Below are 12147 nucleotides of genomic sequence, written 5' to 3'. Positions count from 1 at the left end.
TATTTCTGTAATACTTTACTTTCCATTATGATTGATCTTAAATAAGCACTGATGTGTAAGTTAGAATCATATTGCTGGAAAAAATCTTACAGGTTAGAAAAGAGAAAGATAAAAACAGCAAATTATGTCATAGAAAACAGTAAAATTTCTACTTGGCTTTTGCACTATTCTAATTTCTTAGAGAGTAACTTTAGTTCCGGGTCTGGTTTCAGCACTAAAGTTGTAGAAAACCTCATTTGTTAAGCAGTCCAAATGAAAAATTATTAATCGGGTTCTCAATCTTTCAAGATAATGGGTGGTATATAAATGCAGTGATGACAAATGTTTTTTCCAGGTGATTATATTTTACTCTCTGATGTGGCATATGTCTATCTTGAAATCTTGCTGTCAAAGAACTTCATTCAAAGCCTGATGATTGACCAGTTGAAGTCAGAATAGAGACATCATAGCTAAAGAGTATGTTGGCCAGGGAAAAGCCGGGTGATCTCTCATCTCAGATGTGTCTGGGTAGTGACTGGAGAGCTTGCATCACCCTAATTCAGTGCCTTCGCCTACAGACTGTGCTACATAAACACCCATGATTCCTCCATTGTCTTTGCTCTACTTTTCTGGACTCTACTCAGACCAAAATCCACCTTCCTTTGTATTCTCTCCTCATTTTTTTAGCAACATGTCAGGCAGGAGACTGGTCCCTACAGATGCCCATAGCCTGACTCCTGGGTCCGAGAACATGCTATGTTACATGGAATGGGCAAATTAAAGCTGTAGATGGAATTCAGTTTGCTACTGACTTTGAAATGAGAACTATTCTGGACTTTTCAGGCAGGCCCAATGTGATCACAAGGTTCTTAAATGTGGAAGAACAAGGAAGAAAAGTTAGTCTCAGATCGACGCAGCTTGGATCGAGGACTAAAAAAAAGTTATAAATTTTCTTTCTAGATCTTGGAAAAGGTGAGAAAGTGGATTCATCTGTAGAAGCTCCAAAACAGAGTGTGATCTTGCTAACATCTTGGTTTTAGCCCAGTGAAGGCCATTTCAAACTTTTGACTTCCGTAACTAAAAGATGACAAATTTGTATTGTTTTAGGTGCCCAACTTGTGATTATTAGTTACAGCAGTCAATAACACAGGCATATGATGGTGTTCTGCTTACTTTTGGCTTGAGAGATACCTTGCTTTTTAAGGTGACGTTTACCACTATCTCATGCAATGTGAATTGACTATACTGAGAACTAATTTATTGATAACCTACCTTACTGTAGTTTCCTGTATATTGACCACAAGGCTACAGGATATGAGGTAAAATAATCTGAACTGTAACCCTAGTTTTTCACTTCTTGGCTCTGTGAGTTCCCTTTCATCAATTTCCTTAATAGTATGCTTACTCAGCTAATAATTACACTTAACTGACCTGGCAAATAGGATGGTTTAGAGTCCAAATTGGGGGGTGGCACATAGTTAATATAATTAGATAGTTTTCTTTGTTTACAGTGAGGGCTCACCCTTATATTATCTTTTCAGTCTTTGTTCAAATGTAACCTTCACAGAGAGGCCTGTACTGACCACTATACTGAAACTTGCGAATCCAGCTATAGCTCTCCTAATCCCCTTACCTGCTTTATTTTTCTCTATAACACCAATAAACTTCTAGCACATAGTTTACCTGTCTATTCTCACTAAAGAATCTATGAAGGAAAACATTTGTTTCTTTATCCCAAATAACAAGAAGAGTAGATTACACACTATGACTATTTTTTGAATTAATGAATGAGTTCATATTGATTATCCAGGAAGCTAATAGTGAATAAGACATGTATACCTCTTGCTTTATGGAGCCCACAGTCTACTGCACTAGTCACAGCATTTAGAATTTGAAGAGATATTTAAAGTGCCTATAGTACAATTCAATGTCAACATTTTATAAACCAGTTATGTTGTGAAGTTTTTCAATGATCATGAGTTTTGAGAGCTCAGTTACCTGATTTATAATACAGTAGGGTTTTTTCTAGACGTTGTGCTTAACAATCTCCTTTTATCACAGTTTGTGCTCAAGGTACAACAGGTACTAGAAAAATCAAATATAAGACAAACAGAGGAAAATTTAATGTACAGTACTATCAGTTATATCATTTATGCTGAATGACAGGTATAGACACACAATAGAATCAGGGGAGGTGGTGTGTACCTCTCGCCCAATCTATTTGAGAGTCTCAAGTGAGCAGATCACTCTAGCGTGGGCAACATAAGACTCCATCCTCTAATAATAACAATGACAAACAGCAAATAATTGCTGGAGTGGTTCAAAATTATAAGAAATACCTGTGCTCTAAAATTCTTATGGCGTCATTCAATGAACTCAAGGATAAGTAAACAAAGAATAGTGGAACTGAATGTGTGGAGGCTTGTAGTTTGGAACAAAAATGAAGGAGGATGGTAAGTTTCCTTAAATTAATTTCAGACTCTAGGCCTGGTATGAGAATCCCCCTGTTATGTGTGAATGTTCCTGTGTGTGCAGATTTGTAGGTATTTAAACAAGGTACTTGACAAAGTTTCTCTTGATACCTTGTAGGCAATACAGTGGTAAATAATAACCACATTTCACTGATTTATAGCTGGCTGGATATTTATTTGCCAATTATTGATTAATGAATAGATTTCAACATAAAATGAAGTCTTTATTGCAGGTTTTCTATCTTGTTCCTGTTTTCTTTAACCCTTATATAAATGATCTGAATGTAGATTAAAATAAAACACAGTTATGAAAATTGAGGCTAACGCTATATAATAGGGCTATTTTATATACAAGGTGACAGAACCAAGGTTTCAAAGATATTGAGCAGAAACAGCGATCGTAATTTTAATTACCGCATTTTGCAGTCACTACTATGTGCTGAATAGGCACATTTATACACTGCATTTCATTTGACTATTATAGCCCAATAAGCAGAATTTATATCCTCAATTTTAAAACTAAGCCATTTAAAAATTAAATCACATACCAAAGTGTGTGACGTGGCCAAAGAAAAATTGTGTCTTAACTCTGTCTTGCTCAAGAACTAATGATACACCATTGTAAGCTAAAGTTTATAAAATTCATGAATAGAAAATTTAATAGGAATGAATACAAATCCCTTTATTTATTTATTATTTATTATTTTTATTTTTTGAGTCAGAGTGTCAAGCTGTTGCCCTGGGTAGAATTCTGTGGCGCCACAGTTCACAGCAATCTCCAACTCTTAGGTTTTTAGTAAAGACAGAATCTCACTCTAGCTCAGGCTGGTCTCAAACTCCTAAGCTCAAGCAATCCACCTGCCTTGGCCTCCCAGAGTGCTAGAATTACAGGTGTGAGCCACCACGCCCAGCCCAAATCCCTACATTTAGATACAAAGAGCCATTTTGCTAAGTATAGAAAGGGATGACTTGAATTTAAAACACTTACTTTCCAATAGAAGATTTTGCTATTTATACATGAATAATTCTATTTAGCCCCTAATAAAGCTAATGTAACCTTAGATCTTAGGCTGTGTTGAAAATAATACACCAAAGTCATAATTATTTCATTCTGTTCCTCTTTGGATCCTATCTGGGCACTCTGTTCAGTTTTTTTATGTGGCTAATAAAGTATTATATAAACAAATGAGATTCTAGTGGAGACTGAGTAATTATGACTGTAGGATCTTGAGTATATTCTTGTTATTTATTGATATTCGTAAAATGCATTATTATAGAAAATGTTCTATGTTTCTGTTTGGAAAAACACATGTAACAATAGACAGTCTAAACTTATCAATGAATATCTCCAAATCCAGGTATTTAGAGGACTCAATAAGATTTGAACTCATGCAAACTTCCTAGAAAGGAGCTCTGAATGACTCTTAAAAGCCCTGTGAAGTATTGGGCTAAGCAAAATAACACTACAAACAAATCTCATGAGGCTGTGACACTAAGAGAATGTAACTACCTTGAAAAGTAACAGAGGAAAACATAAGTAGGGTTTCTAACTGTGTGGAAACATTATGGGATACATGCATAAGGATATGCATTAATGACAACCAGGGGTGTGCTTTTTCTTTAAGTTCTACTATTACGGAAAGCAATGCAAAATATTTTATAGTCACCAATTAAGAAAGAGAGGGTAACAAAGCATGATGGCCAGAGCAGCATATCCTGCAGAGGTAACCTGACTGACTGAACTGACTTACATGAAAAATCACACTGCTCTTCTCACACTCTGTTAGACTTTTAAAGAGTTCATTTAGCCTTTGATTTGTTGGGTATATTAACTTCAATTTTGGCTTTCAAACCAGTTCCAACTGATTTGACAGGAGTACAAGAGACTTCTGCTTTCAATTTAAAGACTATGATAAAAGGAATGGTGGATGAGATTTTTCTATTTGCAACACTGTTTTCCTTGAGTGCCTTTAGCTATGATCTGATGCATTTATTGTTCTCTGAGAAGAGTAAGGTAAGATGGATTGAACAGAGATATCTGCAGCAGGAATACAAAGAAGGTTCGCTGTGTCATCTCAGGAATTTTCATCAATTAAGGGGGAGTGAAGCAATGAAAATTGATGTTCCCATGAATATGCTGATTTTGCTTCCATCAAATAAGTCCAGAAACTCTGCCAATTGGAAAACGAAGATTCTAATCTTTGTCAATTTTTTTACTCAGTTATTCTAGCAAAGGTCATAAAGAGAAACGTCATAAAAATGTCCACAAATACAGCAAGGACTATAAAGGTTACTTTATTTGGGTCACATTAATGCTTTGTGCTCAGGACTATGAAGTATTTTTCATTTAGCTTATTAGTCAACACTGTTAATGGGGATATCTCAGATCTGCATCAGGAAAGATTGCCTTCAGTGACATGCTGGAACTCCCAAGTTAGAAATGTGTTTAATGATGAGAAATACCCCATTTAAAAAAATTGTCCCTCCTCAGTATTTTTCCACCATAAAAATACCAAAGACACTGATAATATTATTACCAATGTGGGAATCAGATGGAGCTCTATTTATCAGTTTAGCATTTTCAGATCTTTATACTTCTGAAATTAGACTAACAGGCCTTTGTACTCTAGGGTAAACGTAGTTTCATGCAAATCTTTCAAGCAGGTCAGTTGATGCATTTATTAAAATTTTTTGCATTATTCATTTGAGTGGCTTAAGAACTTATTACTAACTACAACAGAATAATTAGAATGTCATCTTAAAGCTTAGTATTGATGATTTTATCTAGCCTCTGGGCACTGCAGAGGTCCTGAAGACAAATTATAGCAAAGAAAAAATAAACAAAAAGAATAGAAAGAATGGAAACTTCCATAATGTTAGAAGCAAATGTAGCAGAACAGAACTTTATTTTGATTTAAGACCCAAAGTCCAAGGTAATCAAAAACACTGGATCTTTTGCTACAATACATAAATGCTGGAATTCTGCATTTGATGTATAAAACAAATAAAAGTTAAATAAAAACAACTATTCATGTGGATATGGCATGGGTCAATAAGCCCTGAGCACAGTCTAGTAGGAAATGATATTCTAAGTTAGGAAACAAGTTATTATCTAGGAATATATATTCAGATGAATGCAAATTTGTTTAAAATAAAAAGCACATCTTAACATATCCCCTACAAACATGAGAGTGTCATGACAAGATTTCATGAAGAAGGTAAAATGGAAAATTAGATCGAACCCTCTTTTAACTGTCCCGGAAAGATATGAGGATCTAAACTAAAGAAAGGAGTGTGGGGAAAGGGTAAAAAGATACCACTGAGTTACATGAGAAAAGAAACACGACATATTTTGGTGGTTTAAATAGAAAATGAAGGAAATAGGAGTCACAGATGACTAGTAGATTTCTAGATTGGTGGTACTGTTATTTGCCAGGAGAGAAAATAGAAGATGAAGAGAAAATGGAGTTTAAAGCATCTGACTTATTGCAGAGAGTCTAGGTCTTTCATAATTTAGTTAACTGATAGTTAACTTCTTCTTCACAAAGAATCTATGGCTATACTATTAATATTCATAAATAAATTTATAAATTTTCTCGATACAAGATCAATATAAAAAATTAAAATAGCAAAGAATTTAAAAGCAAATTTTATAATTTTTATACCAGCATCAATAAAATTAAATGAGATATGAAACAATGAAAATTCTAAAAGAGAGTATGGAGAAAATGCTTGAAATGATTGGCCTGCGGAAAGATTTTATGAGGAAGACCCTCCTGGCAATTGCAGCAACACCAAAGTAAATAAATTGGATTTGATCAAGCTAAAAACTTTCTGCACAGCTAAGGGTACCACAAGCAAAGCACACAGCCAGCCTTTGGAATGGGAGATATTTGCATGTTATAGATATGACAAAGGGCTGATAAGTAGAATCAGAAAATTTAAATTAATCAATAAGAAAAGAGCAAACAACCCCATTTATAAGTGGGTAAGAGATTTGAACAGGCACTTTTCTGAAAATAACAGACAAATGGCAAACAAACACATGAAAAATGCTCATCATCACTAATCATGAGAGAAATGAAAATCAAAACCACTCTGAGATATCACCTAACCCCGTATGATTAGCCCACATCACAAAGTCCAAAATCTGCAGATGCTGGCATGGCTGTGGAGAGAAGGGAACACTTCTACACTACTAAGGGGGCTGCAAAGTAATACAACCTTTATGGAAAGATATGTGTAGAATTTTTTTTTTTTTTGGAGACAGAGTCTCAAGCTGAGAATTCTTAAAGAACTAAAAGGCAACCTTCCATTTGATCTCTCAATTCTATTCCTAGATATCTACCCAAAAGAACAATAAACATTTTACCACAAAGACATTTGTACCAGAATGTTTATTGCAGCTCAATTCACAACTGCCGTATCATGGAAACAACCCAAGTGCCCATCAACCCATGAATGGATTAACATGTGTATACCACGGAGTACTATTCAGCCATAAGAAAAGATGGAGACTTTACATCTTTATGTTTACCTGGATGGAGTTGAAATACATTCTTCTTATTAAAGTATCTAAAGAGTGGGAGAAAAAAAAGCATCTAATGTAGTCAATACTAACATGAACCTAGTATACAAACAATTACATGCCCACACGCATGATAAAAGATAAATATAGTCTAGCAAGGGGGAGGGAAGAAGAAGAGGAAAAGGCGAGGGGGGAGGGCAATTAGCGAGATCTCACCTAATGTCACAATGTGAGAGCGTTTAGCGTGTCCCCTGAGTGAAGGGACAACCACAACTTGAACTTTACTTTGGAAGTGAGAACAAGGTAGGCTAAAATTTGTATCCTCATATTAATTTGAAATAAAATAATTAACAGGAATAAATTAAACACAATTTATGCAAGACATCTATCCAAGAACTACACAACTATTGAGATTAAGTAAAGGTCCAAATAGATGGATAGTATGACATGTTCATAGATTGGACAATTCATTATTATAATAATTTTCCAAAGTTGCTTATGGATTCATTTCAGTATTCTTCAGAATGCCTAGAAATTTTTTGTGGAAATTAATAAACTCTATCTAAAATTTGTATATAAACTAAAAGGTCTAAGAATAGTCAAGAAAATTTAGAGGATATCATAAATTATTTCGCAACTGTGTTAATAAGGCAGTGTGAAGTAATATTAGCATAAAGAAAGATAAGCAGAATAATAGAAAAGAATAAGAAACCTCAAAAATGGGGCATACGGGTATACAGTTACCCAATTTACAGTTGGAGTTCCGTTTGAAGTTGTTGGGGAAATAGAGGTCTTGATATCAATATAGAAAAAAGGCGAACTTTGAATTAGACCTTACACTTCACACAAAACAAATCAGTTCCAGTTTGTTGGGGCATCAAAAGGTGAAAGATTAAAAACACAAAGCTTCTTTGATGTTTCAAGTGTCGTTATTCATGTCTTTGTGGTGTACAGATTCTATAAACAGGACACAGAAAGAAATAACAATAAAGAGAAAGATTAATGATTTGTACTCAGTAAAATAAGAACGTCCCTTCAACAAAAGACAGTCTTATGATAGTCAAAGTAGTTTATACAATGGGAAGAGGTATTTATTACATACATTTTTTAAAAGTTCTCATATTACACGTATGTATGGGGAACTCATACATCGATTTTAAAAAAACAAATTATTTAAAAATGGGCAACATTTCTGAATATATACATTATTTAAAACAGGATATGTGAAGATATAGCTACTTGGATTTATTTTATTTTTTACTTTCCACTTATATTTTAAAATGTTTTAAATATGGTAGACTGAAATGCTCAATAATGTATCTTTTTTGAAACATGTGACTGACACAAAGGGATTTTCTTTGTCACAGTTCTTCACACAACTCTGCAATATCTCTTTTGCTGCAACGGCAATGTGAGCTCCTGAATGATTGGCTTTCTCATCATTTATAAATAACACTATGACGACCACCATAAATATTAATAAAAAATAATGGGTAGATTTATTGAATACTTATTATATAGCAACACCTTTAATAAGAATTGTAAATCACTATTTCATTTTATCCAATTAATAAATGTGCAAGATAGGTGTTATTATTATTTATTCTCTTTTACAGAAGAGGAAACTGGGACAAAAAAAATGTTTAATTTTTTCTCCCAAACTTAATGCTAGACAGAGATCAAGTTCAGAATCGAATTGTCTACCTAACCCTGGATATCTCACTCTGAAGCACTTTGCAGTGCAGAAATGAGTTCTAGTAAATTCCTCTTCAAGTTTTAGCAGATTTATCACTAGTTTTCCTAAGAAATGAATCCTAATGAGGTTTATTTGAAAGCTTTTCTAATCTTAGAGATCCACTGAAAGATCACTGAGAAAATGTATTTAAGATAAGTTACAAGATTCCTACTTACTGCAAGTGTTTGACAGAGAAAAATGCAAGCAGTACCTGCTGAAGCTTTTTGCTGTAATCAAAGTACATTTACTGATGAGGTGTTCTTCAGGTAGAACTGTTAGGAGGAGTGTTAGCTGAGTGTATAATTTATCACCCCATTCAGAAGAGCTTCTAAGTAAATGACTTCCAACGCAGGGAAATTAAAGAGAGAAGTAGGATTCAGCCAAGGAGGCTTTTATTCCTTTTGATAAAGAGAGCAGTCCTTACTAAAGGATATTTAGGAATACTGACAAATGTAAAGAAAAAACAAATGAAATAGCTCAAAATCTACCTTTAAGAGTTAAACTATTTTTTCCTAAGCCTATTTCTTAACCTTGCATCATTATGAACATATAATTTTGCCCTTTTATATAATATTGTGTGATAAGCATTTTATGTCCTTTATTTCTTTCTAAATATTACTTTAACATCTATATTAATATTTTGATTTATATTTGTACTATAATTCGTTTAAACATTTCATTTTTTCTAATTTTCTTTTTACAAGTAATGCTGATATAATTGTGTATAAATTTTATTTACTCCTCCAGTTATTTTCCTTCCAGATAAGTGCATAGCAGTGGAATTAATATATCAATGGTTATGAACACTTCTGTGATTCATGGGACATGTTATTAAATTGTTTTCTAGATAGATTAGCTACCATGATACTGTTTGCTACAGAATTATATTCATGTCTTTCTTTGAGGATCTTATAATATTTTTTAAAAGCCTCTAGAAATTATACATAGGTCCTGTTTCAAAGTTCCTAAACTAACCAGATACACCAAGTCTTCAAAAGCATTCTTTAAGTATAGTAATATTTATGCAAATGGTATTTTATGCAAAAAAGTTATTAATAGTTTTAATACAACAGTGGTAAAACTTATTAGCCTTTAATAATGACAAAAATGCAAAATAAGACTAATAGATGTAATTATTTTAAAAATAAAAGGTTTATAAATGCTTGTAGGGTTCTTGAAAGCAAGAACATACATTGATGATATGTTCATTCAATTCCTCCTTCAATCAACAATTATTTATTATGCACAGACTGTGTTCTATTTACTGTGTTAAGCACTGACAATGCAGCATTGAACAAAACAGAATCTCCTTATTACAGTGAACTTAACCAAAGAGTGAAATGCAGTGAGGAGTCTCACAGAAATGGTTCTGTGGAACAATTACAAGCACCTGTGATATTACTTAGGAGAGCACTTTCCTCTAGAGAGTCTGCAAATGTGGCTTCTAGGAGACAGTGAAAGTACTACTTTTGTCCTGAAAGAGTATGGAGATAAGAAAGCCCTGAACCTAGAAACGTTAAGATGTTAGAGACATGCTTGGGTTGGTTGGAGCACCGTGTTTGGAGGGGGAACCTGGCAGTTTCAAATATAGTTGTGGCTTTAACATCACAATAAATGCTTTAAGTTGGACAGTTGCGTGGTAAATATTTAAAAGTGGAATGGAAGAAGACCCCAATCTAGCAGGAAGATCAGACAAGAAGCTACCTCACAGATGAAATACGATGGTAGGTGAGAGTGGGAGAGTTTGGTGTACAGATCGTTGTAGAGATACAGAAGGTCTTCCAGGAGCAGAATAATAGGGACTTTTCTCTGAATTGGCTGTGGGGGCTGAAAGTAAGAAGGCTGAAGAGTTTAGGTTGACAGGAGGGAAGATGCCAGGATGACAGAAAGAGCCTGACTGCTTCCTTCAGTTCTTGCTGTGCTTCTAGACTGACAAAGCAGTAGGTTGAGAAATCCTAAAATACATTCTTAATGCCCATTTCCTCGTTAATAAGCATGAACTCTCTGCATTTATAGAATCATGAATAATTATTGACCCTATATTTTAGAATGAATACAGAAAATTTGCCTTACATTTTTATAGTGTTAATCACTTTCACATTCATAATACCTTTCATATCTCAGATTTTCTGAAGTTGGTAGCACACAAATTACCATCCATATCAAATCAATGAGTAGGCTGAGGTTTGGCAAGCTTAACTACTTGACCAGATGACACTTCCAGTAAGTGATAAAGCCTGGACTCAAATGTAGACCTTCCATCTCTACAAGAAAGTTTCCTTTTAATGAATATTTTTACCCTCCAGATTTATATTGTTAATATGAAGGGATTAGAAATGCCTTTATAAATGCCTACATAAGAAGATAATATTTGAAACACCACTACATAATAAGGTAAGATTGGAAACCACTAATCACAAAAGATAAATTTAGCCTAAGGGTACAAATTCTTTAACAGAACTAACTGTAACTAATGAAAATTTCAACTTCCTTAAGCCAAGAATGGGAGATGCCTTGAGTTACAGGAAATGAATGGGTCAAGTTGGTTTGGAAACAGCTGAAAGTAAGAATTCAATATCAGCAAAATTCTCAGTCTGTCTTTGATATTTGCTTTTCTGTTTCGGCATTTTTATGTTTGTGTATCCTCATTAAGTTGCTGTCAGGATCCTAGCATTCTGAGTTTACATTCTCAGATAGCAAGAGGAGGAAGCTTCTTTACCAGCTCAAGACAGAAAAATTTTGGAGAAATACTTTAATTGGATTAGCTTAGGTCACTTGCCAATCCCTTTGCAGGGCAGTTTTCTCCCAGAAAATTTCCAGGAATACCAAGCAGGCAGGAAACAATACCCACTGACCTTATTAAGTTCTACACTGAGTGACATAAACAAGCAAAATAAGTGGGTATGCCTATTCCAAAGTTCATTGAACTCAATGTAAAGTGCTTGGAATGATAAATTGTACATATCTGTGAGAAAGTACATGTATGAGCTATTGATGATTTTGGCATGTTGACAAGGATAGGTGACTTTGTCAAGTTTTTGCAATCCTTCTTTGTTTTAGATCTTTGTGTCTCACAAGTCACAGAAGGCTACTAAATTTTTTTCTAAATTGTCTAATGGCAAAAGTAGAACTCTGTGAGTTGTGTTTATTACAGCTTTTCTCCTGGACTGGGGTGATTTTGATGTTGTCACAACTATGTGAAATAACAACTATTCTCCACTTTCTCATATGCTTAGAGAAAATGTATTTGTACTCTACTAAATAGGAATATATGCCAAAGATCAAATTTATATTTTAAAAATCTAGATAATTGGCTTCCTATCTAACATTGGAGAACATGTTAGTTTTGAGCTTTTTTTCTCAGGTTGTTGCAAAATGAGTGCTAGACAGAATTAAAACCTTCCATTTTAGCCAGTGGGACTGATTTGTATAAT

Source organism: Nycticebus coucang, chromosome 4 (genome assembly GCF_027406575.1).
Source record: "Nycticebus coucang isolate mNycCou1 chromosome 4, mNycCou1.pri, whole genome shotgun sequence".
Taxonomy (NCBI): domain Eukaryota; kingdom Metazoa; phylum Chordata; class Mammalia; order Primates; family Lorisidae; genus Nycticebus; species Nycticebus coucang.
Note: the sequence above shows the minus strand (reverse complement) of the source record.